At 41.9% G+C, this 15085-nt stretch overlaps 1 protein-coding gene across 26 annotated transcripts in view; it reads left to right on the top strand.

Annotated features, from left to right (window-relative positions):
• ADGRL3 (adhesion G protein-coupled receptor L3) overlaps window positions 1–15085 on the top strand; it is a 496522-nt gene that overhangs the window by 44139 nt on the left and 437298 nt on the right. The window contains exons 2-3 of one of the 26 annotated variants that reach the window (XM_085579168.1): window positions 5273–5476; window positions 11904–12050. The exons of 23 other annotated variants lie outside the window; for them this stretch is intronic. The gene's annotated coding sequence lies outside the window, so the exon portion shown is untranslated. The remainder of the gene's footprint in view (window positions 1–5272; window positions 5477–11903; window positions 12051–15085) is intronic. 2 more of the 26 variants (XM_085579180.1, XM_085579179.1) reach the window with 2 other exon arrangements.

Here is a 15085-nt window from a genome sequence, read left to right as displayed (position 1 = left end):
GTTTGTTTTCTGAGTACGGCTGCCAGCTAGCATGCTCTGGGATGCTGTAGGAAAGCTGAGGGATTCACCTGCTAAATTTAGCTCTTCTTTACTCAAAAATCTTTTTTTTTGCTTCTTTCTGAAAGTATTTCTGAGCAGATTTTCCTGCCTTAAAATACAGGGTGGTGTAAAAGATGTAACATAACCCTCCTAAACAAACATACATGCTTATCCCCCCTCTCACCAGCTTTATTCACAGAGATCCTCCAGACCTCTCCAAGCCCCTGCACGAGGTTTCTTCAAAGGGGGAAACTTTCAGAGACTTAAATACTTACTTTGAAATGGTTGTAAAGATTGCAGCTTCTGGAGCAAAGCCTAGCTTTTGGAAGAGTCTGTTGGCCAGGTGTGAGAATCTGTGGGCTGCTGGCCAGTATCAACCCCATACATCAGGTCTGCAGGCCAGTGTAAACCCAATAAAGCATCTTTGAGGTCTTTCAGCTTTGAAGTTTGGGAAAGGAGTTTTGCCAGCCCAAAGAAGGGGGCTCTAAAGTTGGAAACAACCATGTTTAGTTCAGGAAGGATTTGCTGGCTTGATGTTTCATGGTGGGATGCTGCAAACATCTCTGCAAAGAGGCTGTTTGCTGCTGCACTAAGATTCCTGATTGCTCTCCTAACTATTCCTAAGTCTCAAGTAATTGTTTGATGAGCGATTTTTGTAGCACTTCTGGTTTATATTCCAGACTGTCTGGTGGTATCAATCTTGATTTTCTGTGAAATATCACTTGATACTATAAATGTGTTTTCAAGTAGCAAAATGCCATTGAGTTTAATATGACAATGAAGCCATATTGGCAGAGGCTAAATTACATGCTGGATTTAGAAAGCAGAGTGTGAATTGATCCCAAGCTGGTGTGAATTCCTGAGGGTGGTTGTTGCATTTATTGCTAAGGTGGGTGATGAGTTCTCATCATCTCTTTTGCCCTGGGAGCCAAGGATAAGTGTCCCTCGGGAGCTGGCTTTGATTCTTATTTTCCTGCTGTAAAGCTCTCCATCTGAGCATGGACCCAAGATCTGTCCTGAGTTGGGATAGATGTCATTTTAGCTGAGTTCAGTATCTTGTCTCAGAAAGATACAGCTTTCTGCGGCAGGGAGAATTTTGAATCAGTCTGTTAGTTTTGATGTACCTTGCCTGTAGGGGCAAGAGCTTTACTGAGTGAGGTTGCTTTTGACCTTTCCAAAGATTCTTCTGGTTGTCATTAGTCTGTCTGGGTGAATGGAGGAATTGGCGGCCTTGGCAGATCCCCAGCTGTGCTTCCTGCTCCATCTGGAGACAGAGGTGCGTGCACCAAAGTGGCTTTTCAATTTTTCTGTTCAACTTTCATGGCACTCTGCTCCCCAAGTGCTGATACAATAAATCTTTGCTTAGGTCTGTAGTTTTCTAAACTTATGTGTAATGTATCATCAGGATGGTGCTAAAGCAATCTGTAAAAGATGCTTGCTGTGCAGGTAAGCATTTCTTATTTGTCTCCACTATCAAATGAAGTGCAATATTTTAATATATTTTGCATTTATCCAGTTATCTTGGTGCATAAGTGATGCAATCAACTTGTAGTTTTCCTTACTAAGAAGTAATACAGCTCTTCATTTTAAATACAATCCCCTTTTGTGAGTAATTTGAGGACCAGCTGGTCCTGTTCTTATTACTGTCTAGTTTACTGTGAAGAAAGCTGGACATCTGAATTTTGGCAGGTTTGAAGTTGCTTCACTTTCACATAGTAGATGATGATGGTTCTGTCAGACAAACCCTGTTAAAACTTGTTCATTGCTCAAAATGGAAACATGAACAGCTGCTCGTTGCTTGACTGTGTCTTGGCTAATTTTTAGGGATGGGTTCTCATTTAGTAGCAGTTGTATGATAGCTGTCAAAATGTCTGATTATTTATAATTTATAATAATAATTTATTAATTCTACTCCAGTGTTTAATTCATGTTTCTAAATGGCCTAATGTTGCTTATGAAGTGTCAACAGAATAACTTGCAACTAATGAGGAAGTACTGTTACTCTGAAACAGAAATTTGAGCATCCCTAGATATAGAAGCAGCCTTTTACTGTTTGCTTGTATATTTTGACTCTCTTTGCTGTCACAGCTGATCACTTTGTGAATTTTTGGAATTCTTCCCGTTCTGTTGTCTTACAGGTGTGGAGCTGGGGCACGGTGATATGTTAAGTCATGTAGATGCCCTGGCTCCCTTCCCATTTGGCTGTGCTCCCCCTGAGCCATGGAAATTTTCTGTGGTTGTAACATTAGTGTAATGTGGTGCTAGTGATGGAAAGTGTGCTTGCTAAGTGATACAAGAGCCCTCCACAATTTATAGGATAATTACTTAAAGCTGGGTGAGCAGAAATTGAGGGCTTGCTCCCCTCTCAAGGCTTGGGATATAATGAGAAAAAACATGAAGGTAAAAAAGTCTCTTGGTCTGCCCTTCCTCAAGGGCTAATAATACACTTTAAAAAGCTGCCACCTTCTTGTCAATGGCTCAGTCCTCTTGACTTTCTAGGAAACTTTTTGCTGGTACCAAAAAGTGATTCTCATATCCCTGAGCCTCTCCCCTTCAAGATATCTAGTCATAGTTAAATGCTCCCAGTTAAATGCTCTGCCTGGTGCATCTGATGATTTTTATTTTTTAATTTGATTTGTTTACTAATATTAAGTAATATGTTGGACAGGGGTTTCCTAGTAGCATGATGGTTTTTTGTTTGCATTGCTCATGAACGTAAGCGAAAAGCCACTTAAACAGGACTCAAGTCTCCTTGTAGAATAGAGGTCCTATTTGTATCTCTTCACGCAGTCTTGCAATAAAATAATTTTATGTTTTCCTTTAGATATTTTTGTTCCTACATGTGGACAAGATGAATAGGTCATTAAGATTTCAGTAGCCCTCACAGTCCCTTAGAAAATGAGGAAATTATGGAGATGTTGGAGGGATCTGAATCATGCTGAACTGCTGAGCAGAACCTCACAGGGAAGCTTGTTGATAACCTCCTCCCTTTCCTGGGAAAGCTTTGCTGATAATTTAGGGTATGCACAACATTCTATCCCATGATCCAGGAGCATAGGGAGGAGGTGAGGGGCAGAGAAAGCTTGTTCCCTGGGCCAGTCAGCTTAATAGCTGGCTCATGGTGCTGTGTGGGTGAGGAATCTTGGTAAAGGAGGATCAAAGGAACAAGATTTTAAGGTCATTGCTGCTGTACCAGCTCCAAGCAACAGCCTTGGCACTGAGCAAGGATGTCTGATTTCAGGGCCACCTGGGAAATAGCACTGTATTGTTTTCCCATCCTAGTAGTGGCAGAGCTAGTGGGTAGTGGTAGTGGCTTAAATGAACCCTTTACTGATTTGGAGATCAGGAGGATTGTGGCATTTCTCATTTAACTCGATTACTCTAGCCTGTGGTTTGAAGGGAGTTTTTGTCTGTTGAGCATAATTGTAATTCCCTACATTTTAAGCTCAGATAACTAAGGCTGAGTTATAGAAGTCTGCTTTTCAATATCTTAAGCCGGAATGATTTGTATCCAGAGAGAAAACAGTGTAAAAATGCTGGTATTTAGGTGAGGTACAAGTGAAATAATGATTGTACTGTGTTGGGCAATTTATCTAAATACTTTTTACCTTGGAGCTGTGCGTGGACTGACACCCCTGTATGGTTCAGGCTGACCTCTTTGGTGGGTGCGTGAGATGACATGCAGGGAAGGAATCTTCACTTGATCATTTTGAAGTTTTAGAGTCCAAGTGTGGATAGCTGAGGTGTCATGATAAGAATCTTGAAAATTTAAGAAGCACTAAGCAATGTTTTTGTATGAGATGAGCGACTTTAAACATTCACTTTTTAAGGCAAAATTATTTCCAGAATTTATCTTCTTGACCTGCTGTGTAAGCATAACACATAGTTCTAAATATAACATTTTTATTAATGACCATTCCTGTTGCCAGTAATAGGTCTTTTGCAGTGCATTGCCGTGACACCTGACTTGCTGGAAGTGCAAGTTTTTATTAATGGGCAGGTAAAGTTGCTGTTGCATTGCATCTTGTGGTCGTTGCCTCCTGGAGTATAAATACACATATTAATGTTGTTTAACATGACACATACTGTTTCACCATATTGACATTTCCATTCTAATGCACTATACCTGTCTGGTAAGGCTACCTTTAATGTGCACCACAAGAATAAAAATCATCAGCAGAAAAGAAAAACAACCCACTTGAAGAAAGGATAGCTTGGTTAGTATTGTATTACTTCTGGGGAAGTTTTATTTATAAGTGAACAAATGTTGCAGTTTTTCAGAGAGTGCTCCAAACCTCAAAATGCATTGTTCAGCCAGCATGATAAAATGGTGATTGGGCCATAGGAAAGGTGCTGTGACTCCCAGAGGGAAAATTGCTCCTTCTTACTCATTTAGCCTATGGCTGTTCTAAAGTAGATGCAGTCACAGAGTACTGAAGTTGAATTATGCACAGCCTCCACTTAGGTGACTCTTCATCTTTATTAAATTGAATGGAATATCATCTACATGAAATATGGAGGGAGGAGAGGGAAAGTGTCTAGAGATGCCAGGGGAATAGAGGTAGAAAGGACCAGGGGGCTGGGGGAATAGGACTCCCAATACAAAGAAGTGCAGAGAAGTGTTTTCATCAGGGAGCAGAGCTCATTTTGTTGTTTTTTATTTTGCTGTAAAACTTGAGAAGAGAGAGTGGAAAACCAGTGAGATATTCTTTTTTTAGTACTCCTGAAGACTACTGGGAGAGTTCAAATTTACAACATGAAATTTAATAGGCTCCTATTGCATAAGGTAAAAATACTATCCTAGATATCTTGGAGAAATAAAATATATGCCAGAATATTCCTTCCTCTCTAATTCCCCCTCTGCCCTGTGGGGGACTGCTTGTGCACTGCAGGAAGATAAATTTGGGAGCTTCGTTTTGCCCAAATCTTTCACATCTTCCTATGGAGCTCAAACAAAGTAAATTCATAAGTTTTTTGAGTTTTTTTTTTTTTCCCTTTTTTTTGGTCCCCAGACAAGTGGTGCTTGTGCTTTGGTAAGAGTAAATAAGAAGTGACATGGCTGGCTCTGAATTGGTCCTTGTCTCCCATTGTGTCCTTTGCCAATTAAAGGTCATGCACAGGGCACACCAGTGGGGACATAGGGGCTAAGCCTATTGTCCACACATTAATGTTCACTGAGATCAGAAGCAGCTGAAAAATTCGGGGGCTAAACCCAGTTTTTGTATGTTGGCAGGGTGATGCTGGGAAAAGAGGCACATGAGCATTCCTGCCCAAGGATGGATGGACTGCTGTCACCAGCACCCAACTCTGCTTGATTTTTCCCCAGGCTTCTGCTGGCTTTGTTACATTCCTCTGTGTCGTGTTGGTGGGATGCTCTCTGGGACAGGCACTCCAGCTTCTTGTTGGATACAGATGGGATGGTGAAAGTGCTGACATGGTAAGAGCAGAACCACTTCCCAAGAGTGTGTGGTTCCACTGCTTTCTTCCTATACAACATTTCTTTGGAGGATATCAGGGCTTTGAAGGCAGTCATGGTTTGAAGGTTGTGATGCTCTTGTTGGGTGAGCTATTGGGGTCTCCTGATTTTGATGTGGCAGAACCAAGTGGAGAGATATTTTTGCTTCAGCATGATGAAATCTCTGCTGAATTTTTGTAAGAGCTTAAAAGGGTGGTTTGGAGCAAGTGATGCTCAGTGCAAAAAATCAGTAATAAATGGAGAATTTTGAGCTGGGAGGACCAGCTCTGTTTTGGGGGCAACTTCTCCTATGTTTTAGTGGTTTACTTTCTGTCAGGTTCTTGTATTTTCAGTACTTCTGGTGTGCTTTTTAACCATTCTGGCAATTTTAGAAACCAAATAGTGAAAACTGTTTCTCCACTGCTTTTGTGGAGGCTTAATATATTAAGAGAAGGGAAATGAGCAGCTAGAATACAGTCATTGCTATGCCATATATCTTTGTCCATCAATTACCATTTGTGAAGGCAAAAGGCTAAAGTGGGTTGCACGGGGAAAAATGATAGGTTTGGAACTGGAATTAGGAGTTTTTTTAAACAGAATGTGTTGGAGATCAGACAGCTACAGAAGCTGAACTGGGTAGCATCACAGACCTTTTGGCCCTGGTACAGTGAAAGCCAAGGGAAAGATAAACTCAAGGCAAGAACAGAAGTGAAGATACCATGTCTGGTCACTCTGACCCTCTGACGTTGACCACTTTGACGAAGGACAAGATGCAACAAGGATTTTACTGGCAAAAGAGGTAACAAAAGACATTGCTAGTGTAAGAAGAAGAATCAGAAAATTGTGTTTCTAAAGGGGACTGGGACAAAGGGGTCAGAGTGGAAAATTTTGTATGAATGTAGTGACCTATAAATACTGGTAAACTGTGTAATAAACTGGTTTTGCTTTGCTGGCATAAGTGGAGTACATGTCAGTCAATCCTCACAAGAATGGAATTAAATAGTAGGCTTTCCTTTGACCATACAGGATGGGTTAACTCTGACTGTGGTGCTTCCATAGGTTAATGCCAGGCTCAGGTGTGATCCTTTGAATTTGTAGCTGAGATGAAAGAAGTAATGTTGTAAATGTGTCAAGGCAGCAGGATTAATAACAGGTGTTAAACAGTATTTCAGGAGATGTCACTACTCAGAAAACATACATCTCCAGCCTCTTCAGCCCTGCATTGTTTTGTAGGGGCTTTATTTCATTTTGGGCATGACAATTTGATAGCGGATTTTCTTCACCTTATGTTCTCTAGGCAACTTCTCAATATGGCTGTCATATCTTGTTATCTTTTTTACCGTGAATCACATGGTTTATTTTTTTTTTTTTAATTCTAGTGCAGCTCCTGGGATTGGAATATTCAGTACTGATTTCACTGTTCATTAAAAAAAAATAATTTTCAGCAATTATATTTAGCACCCAGTGTCAGCAAAGGTGCACTGAATTCTTCAGAAAGCTATGCTGATGAATCCCTCTTGTTCTCTGAGTACTGCCCAGGGGGTTGAAGGAGGCCAGGAGCTGAAGATGCTCTTGAGCCATGGGCTTTTGCTGTATTTTTATTGTTGTCTAATCAGTGTTTTCTTGGAGAGACAGGATGAGCTGATGAGGCACCTATAAAAATTAATGTCAGGGCAACTTTTCATCCAGGTCTGAGTAGCATCCCAAGGTGAAAGCCTGGCTCCTTTGAAAGGATTGCCAAATTCACATCGACTGGAGGCAGTCAGTGTAGCACAAGCAGGTTTTATTGCACTGCTTGCAGCTACAGCATTATAGCAATTGGCAAAAGAGACACCACAGGTACTATTGACTTTGGCTGCTGCATAGGAAGTGCATGGTTTAATAAAATGAATGCCTAAATGCAAGAAAAGATAACCAGTGTAATCATCCTGTGCAGGAGTCCTTGATGTTATCCCTGTAACTGTGTGTCATGGGCAGGGTTTTTGCAGAGCTCATCCAGCAGGCAGTGGAGCCTGCAGGAGGTTAAACCCTTGCCAGCCCCACAGCTGATGGACCCAAACATGAAGAGGAGGGAGTAGAGCTGTATGCATCCCTTAGTGGGTGGTGGTCCCTCCTCCCCTTGCCCAGGAGTGCCATCCTTCTGATTTATGGTGCCTGCCTTTGGTTTCAGCATCAGCATTGCTTGTGTCTGCTGTCTTAATTCCTCATGCCTGACAACCTTCACGGGTGAGCTGGCTTTCCACTCCTTGATCCAGAACACTTTGCAGTTTATTGCTCACACAACAGAGTCTTTTAATTGAATTTATATTTGTTTGGATAGCAGTTGTCAGTGTAGCATGAATCTTCATCAGGTTCAATTGTCTTTCAGCGAGCTCCTACATGTTCCCCACAGTAAGTGCTCCAAAGCTGGAATGCTTCTTTCCCCTTGAGGGGAGAGGAAGCTACTTTAGAGCATCCAGTGCCTTGCACCATCAAGCTCTTGTCCCATATTGGACACCATTAATAACATTGTGATGCTTTGATGGTTTTTTTTTTTGTTTGTTTGTTTGGTTGGTTGGTTTTTGGTTGGTGGGGTTTTTTTATTATTAATTCAAAATAAATATTTATTTAAGATAATTGTAATTGTGCTTATTTTTAATACTGGTGAAGAAGTACAGTATTGTTAATACTTGTGTAGAGATATGCTGAGGTATCATGCTGGAAACTCTGAGAGGAACGGGGTTATATGGTCAGATACTTCTCCTTTACACATTGGAGGACCGAAGTCTCCTGTGGAATAAGCAACTCCCCTTTGGCAGAGTGGGTTGAAAGGCCCTAAGACCTTGAGAATTACTGACACAGGAAACATGGTAACAGTACTGGAAAAGGGATAAAAGAAACAGTACCGTAGTAATTCAGTTAACAATATGTTCACAGAATGCATTCATAACTCTTCCTACTTGGGGACACAATTTGCTTGCTGTATTATGCCAGTAGAGATAACCCCTAATTCCTTTCGTATCCTGTTTTTGAATCATTTTGTTAAACAAAGGCCTTTGAGTCCTCCTTTGTTGCTGAGAACAAATGGTGAGATTTTGGGGACTGTAGCTACTTTTGTTATTCACAAATTCCAGAGCCTTTCAAAATTCTTCATCATTCACATTCTGGGCTTCACTACACAATCATTCATTATGTCAGCAGCTGCCCGGGGAGTCTCACTTCAGCTCATTCAGCCAAATAATAAGCACTGGGACAACTGCTTCTGCATTAAAATAATAACAAAATAATAAATAGAGGTTCTTGCATGTTAAGAACAATGTGGCTATATTCTGCTTTTTGACACATCCATGTGTTGAAGTCAGTGATTGGTTTTGTCTGTTTTGGAATGAACCTGGCCATTTGGGAAATTGTTTTTGATGTGACCAAACACTTCAGTTCTGCCCAATTTTTGGTGCTTTTAAAATATGTTTTGTTTCTCATATACCTCTTCTGTATTCTATTCATTTAACAGGAGGATTTGGGATGCTTACCTGCCATGCCTTTGCAGGTGCATTAGCATATATGTGTGTAGCTGTGGAGATAACACGGCACAGCAAGCACAAAGTGGTTATTTGTGCTATGGAAGCAGGATTGCAAATGAGTGACCAGCAGAGCAAATGTGTATCTTTTAGTGCAACTGTTTTGTTTTTTCAAGTGAGTGCATCCAAGAACCTAATAATAGTATTAGTGTGAGGCTTCACTCTTTTTCTGTAGTTAGGATAAGGAATGTAATTTTCGGAGTGAGGCAGGATTATTCCTTCCATCTCCCATGCAAACAGGGCACTAGCTGGCTTCCCATGCAGTATGCAAATATCAGCATCCCATCGTGCAAGGTATCTGTGCTGCAATCTGCCTGGTAGCAGACTAATCCAGGATGGCTTTATCCAGATGTCATTCTGTCCCGAAATCTGAAGTGGTACACCCTGCCTGTGCTGTTGCCTCATTCATCTAAGTGAAATTTGCATGCTGATTCAGCTGAGCAAAGGGAAGCCGCCTTACGGCTTTTCAGGGATGTATAGCTTTCCATACATCAGACAGGCTGTGTGTGATGTTGCCACCTTTTGCTGAACTCTTCTCGCCTACACAGATAGTACCACGTGCAACTGAAACCCACTATTGATTGTGTGGAAACAGTTCTGTCTGTTAGAGGAAGTAATCTGGATGTTTATGGGAGATAGGTAGAAAAAAATTAACTAGTTCATTTTTATTACTTTTTTTTTTTTTCTTTTAAGTGAGCATGAGAACAATATGGAAGTGAACAAATGTTCATGTTCCCAAAGACTGGTGTTAGCCGATTGTAAGGCAGTGTCTGGAAAGGTTTGGTGAAGATTTGTTCTGTGAGCAATGTCTGGACACAGGTTTCTTGTCCTGTCCAGCTGGCCTCACTCCTTTTCCTACATACACTGGGCAACAAAAAATGGAAAGGGAGAAGAAAAGGGTTTAAATAGTATTTGTAGCTGTTGTTCCTCTTGATGAAGCATACAGAGCTTGTATTTCCAAATGACATAATTTGTTTTCAGATATTAGTCCAGCAACAGGAGCTCCTTGTACCCTGCCACCTCCTCTGTGCCTTGGAGATGGGGGTGTTGGTTTTCCAACTTGAAGCTGAGCTTTGATCTGCACAGTCTCCACTGTTGCTCGCCTTGACAGCGCTGTGGCCACTCTATATTTATGGTCAAGCAGTTTTTTGTCTATTTCTTTTTCTTCTATTTTTTTCCTTTTTCTTTGGTGGTTTTTGGCTTGGATTTTTCTTTTTTTTTCTTTTGAGTAATGGAAAATGTCCTCAACTGTTGCACCTTTGTTGAAGAGAGACTGTGTTTTCTTTTCTACTTGAAGAGCTGGTAACTCAAGTGAACCCCTTCTTAGCTGGGTGTTCTGTGGCAACACAACTGGCAGTTGTTCACATATTGAATGTTTTGTTGGCCTTTTTTTGGAGGTGGTGTTGACCTGAGCTTCCTAACCTCTTGTGCAACTCTAAACCCAAACAACAGGCCTTGTGAGCCACATTCCTAACTTGACATGTAGCAAAGTGCCTTATCCTCCCTCCTTCCACACCCTCTACGCCCCAGTTTGGCTCCCAGCCTTATTCCTTCTGTGTCTACACCTCCGTGCTTCTACACCATCCTCTGCAGAGGATGCTCAGCCTACACGTTCACATAGCTGAAGCATCTCAAAAGGGCATGGTTTTGATGACTTTCAGGTGGCCTGGGCCCTAGCCTACACGTCCAGTAGCTTCAGCCTGATTATTTGTAAAGTACTTCTTAGTCACTCCCTGGCTGATGCACCTCTTACTCATTTCTCTGCCCAATCTTAAATTTTAAAATGTTTACCTGCTTTCTTTGTGTTCATACAGTGAGGTTGGTGCCCTTTTCTTCCCCTGATGCTTGCCTGGAGGAGAATCAGAGAGGTGGTGTGAGTGATGGCTCTTCTTGGGTGAAGTCAATGCTGGGCTTCACCAGTGGAGAGAGGCAAAGGGCTCTTCTAGCAGGTCTTTCAGGCAGCATTTGTGAACCTACATAAACAATCCCCTCCTCTCTTCCCCAGGAGGCATATTGTAAAGTGAGATTGACTGCAGTCCTCATGGCCAAATCTAAATGTGTCCTGTGCTAGAGCTAAATATGCTCAATAAAGCAAAATATTAGAAAAAACAAAGGCAATAGATTCTGATGGGGAAAGTTCCTTTGCAGAATTTGAGTGGCTGGAAAACTACCTGGGAGAAAAGAACTTGAGGTGCTGGGAAACAGCAGCTGAACATGAGCCAGCGTGTGCCCAGGTGGCCAAGAAGGGCACGGGCATCCTGGCCTGGGTCAGCAGCAGTGTGGCCAGCAGGACCAGGGCAGTGATTGTCTGTACTCAGCAATGGTGAGGCTGCACCTCGAGTGCTGTGTCCAGCTCTGGGGCCTTCACTGCAAGAAAGACACTGAAGTGCTGGACCGTGTCCAGAGAAGGGCGGCAGAACCAGGAAAGGGTCTGGAGCATGAGTCTAATGAGGAGCAGCTGAGGGAGCTGGGAGTGTTTAGTCTGGAGGAGACCGAGGGGGATCTTATTGCTCTCTAAAATTACCTGAAAGGTTGTATAAAGGTAGGGATCTGTCTTTTCTCCCAGGTAACATGTGACAGGACAAGAGGAAATGGCCAGAGGAGGTTTAGATTGCACATCAGGAAAAATTTGTTCCTGAGAGAGTGGTGAGTCATTGGAATGGGCTGCCCAGGGAAGCAGTGGAATCTACATCACTGTAAAGAGTTTAAAAATTGTGTTTATGTGGCACTCAGGGACCTAGTTTAGTGGTGAATGTGGTAGTTCTAGATTAACAATTGGACTCTGTGCATTTTAGAGAGCTTTTCCATAATTAACGATTCTATGATTTCCCACTCTTTTTTTTTTTTCCTAGGTTACTATGAGGTTCCTAAAAAACTGAAGTGATGCCTGTCTGTGCCATAGCTTCCTAGACCTTACCCAGCACCCTGATGCAGTTTCAGAGCTCTGTCAGCAGGGCAGAGCCTTGTGTGTACACTGTCTGCAGAGTCTGCATGCTGAGGTGTGTTCCATCTCCCTTTGCAAAGTCAGGAATGCAGCCTGGACGTGAAGGGTGAGGTCTGATGCCCTTCATCTGTTTTGCTCTGTTTAGCTGCTGGGGCCCTCTTTGCAAAATTAAACAGAAGTCTGAGAATAAACATAATTACATCTTTATGCAATAGCTACACAAGTTACGCAGAGGCTGTGAGGACAAGCATCATTTCTGCTGGCCTGACCTCTTGGCAAGCACTTTGCTTTTTGTACATGCTTTTGGACACTTCTGTCTGGGTCAAGATGAATCACTCTCTGAATTCCCCTGACTGTATTTACTCAATCTCTGCTAACTATAAAAGGAGCCTGGTGAGTATTTAGGCTGCTGATGGCTCCGTTTTAGCCACCAGCCTTTGGGCAGCTGAATCTTTTGTTTAAGACTCATTAGCCTGGAAACTGCTGGGAAATGATGGTCTGGATACCAGGAGCCCCTACAGCTGTGCCACCCAGGAGGGGGAGAGGCCGGTAGGCATGGGGGCTGCAGCCTCTCCCTTCTCTGCAAGCATTTAACTATGCCCAATGGGAAGCTCCTCCTGAAGCCTGTACTCTAAAATTTGGTTTCCCTTAGGCAAACCTACCTGTCCATAAGTGCTGTTCCTGCAGGTTTGTTTAGTAGGATTCTCCATTCATCCTGTAAGGGTCCCTGCTGTGGTGTTCTGAGTAGTGATTGGTCCTTGAGGGGGTCTGGGGCTACAAAGATGTATTATGTAAGACTGGCAAGGTATCAAGTTGCAGCAGCTTTCCCATGAATTAAACTTACCATGAGTGTGGGAGCAAATAGCTTATCTTCCAGTCTCATTACTAGAATGGATATGCCATAAGCATTCCAGAAATACACAGTCTTTAAAGATATATAAAGAAGGCTGTGTAAAAATCCATATCTGGTCTGTTAGAGTGTGATGAAACAGCTATGCTTTCAATTCCAGCAAGCTGGGAGCTGCTGGAGAGATGGTTGAACATGGGGCAGGGTAGCAAGGAGCTGTTGGCAGCACATTCTCTGGGCTTCTTGCACTCCAGCATCCCTTTTCCCTGACAAAGGCAGCAGCTGTTGCTGCTGTACACAGATGTGGCAAAGTCCTCCAGGAAGGAAAGAGCTGCCACTCTGTCTTAGGAGCAGCTGCTCTTTAATGGTTATTTTCCTCTATGATTTCCCCCAGCTCTGATTCTCACTGATATCTCCTCATATGGTGCCTGTCTCTTCCAGCTCTCAGAGTACTTCTTGCATGTCAGGGAGGCATTTCTACTATCTTCCCCTTTTGAAGAGGTAAGAGTTGAAGGGCTTGCTTCTAGTTTTGGAAGCCTCTCTGCAGTGTATCGAGATTAATTTGCCTGTAGTGTGCTCAGTGACCCATAAAACCAGGTGTCCTTCTCTGTACAGCCCCTCCAAACTTAAATTCTGAGATCTCTAGATCTCCTGTATCTCATATATTTTGATTATTTTAGTCTGTGAGTTTTCATGTTATTCAGGGAAATTTCCTTTCAATGTTGTATTTTGTACTTTACTTGCCCAAATCACTTGCTTTTCCTGTTACCTGCCTTGCATCTAGATACCAGCAGAGTTAAGAAGTACCAGTTTGACTTTTTGACTTTTACAATTTGTTCATATGAACTTTGATCCTCTTTTTGCTTTCTTACATCTGCTTTTACACTGGATTTTATATGTGCCTTTTGTGCCTCAACCACAGCTGAGAAACTTCACCATAGTATAGGTGTGGATTGAGCTTTCCCATGTTTCTGCTTATTTGCTCTTAAGAAATCCTTTTTCTCTAGCGTAACTGGTGGTCTTTGCTCACTTGTTTCATTCAGGAAGGAAAGGCACACCTCTATTAGTGTCTTTGCTAATCAGGCATCTTGGATATAATTTTCTTTTGACTGAGCACTACTTTGAGATACCACCATGATCTAGAAACTGCCTGGCAGGAGTTGTGCTTTTAGGTGGCAGCCCCCTATTTTTGTGGGGCTTGCACCTTTGCTATGGTCATATTCATATTCCAGTACCTGAGCTCACTCCTTTTATCTGTGTTTCTATATGTACTGTTCCTTGCTCCAGTATCCTTCACACATCCTTCTGCTGACCATAAGGTTATCTTTCCAGGTAGAAGGTTTTTTTTTTTTTTTTTTTTTTTGAGAGAGGAAGTAATTCTATGGAGGAAAAAGTCCTTATTTTTTAAATAAGAAATTTGGAGGAAGGATAATTGTTGCACATTCTCTAAAATGTCATCATAGTCTTTTATTGTTGCAGATTCACAAAAGACTTTAATGTGCATAATCATCTTCCAGTAATCAAGGAGTAAATGAGTCATTATTTGGGTTAATGTATTTCAAATACTAAAAAAACAGGTTTGCCTTTTTGCAAGTTTGAGAGCCTGAAGAGATCAACCTTCTTCTTTCACTGTCAACTATTTGCATTCAAGCATTTATTTTTTTAAGCAAAGGACAAAACTGAGCTAAAACCTTGAGCAGACTTCTTTTCTTTGACCAGAGTATATAAGCTTTGGCGATAAATCATCAGAAAGGCTTTTTAGTTCAACTTTCCATCTCAGTTTTCCTCAACAGAACACAATAATGGAGATTTTAGTTATGTCAGTACCCTTGGTTTGAACACATTCCTGCTGATTTGTTTTTGGTCAGTGATCTCAGAGTGTCCTCAGTCAGTGCTGGATGACCCTTTGCTGCAACCTGGCTCCTTAGACTACTCTTAACCTGTTGGTTTTAGTTGCTTCTAAAGCTGTGTGTGATCTCTGTGAGCTGCAGGTACCATGAAAAGATGCTCTGTGTCTGTTCTCAAGGACAAAAACCATTTCTGAAAATGGTCTCTGTGCATTTGGCCAAATGACAAAATAGCACTGTGATGGTGGTCTCAAATCAGGCTAACGAGAGAGGAAGTAAAATTTAAACATATAGATTTCAAAGGAGCAAACCTACCCCACTCTAGGAGTCTGAGGCACTTAACGTCTTTCCATTTAACCTGCAGACCTTTGTGGCCATATTTATTTAATCTGCTGA

Source organism: Lonchura striata, chromosome 4, assembly GCF_050655825.1.
Source record: "Lonchura striata isolate lonStrDom1 chromosome 4, ASM5065582v1, whole genome shotgun sequence".
Classification (NCBI taxonomy): domain Eukaryota; kingdom Metazoa; phylum Chordata; class Aves; order Passeriformes; family Estrildidae; genus Lonchura; species Lonchura striata.
The sequence above is the reverse complement of the archived record's forward strand: the minus strand, read 5'-3'. Positions and strand labels throughout refer to the sequence as shown.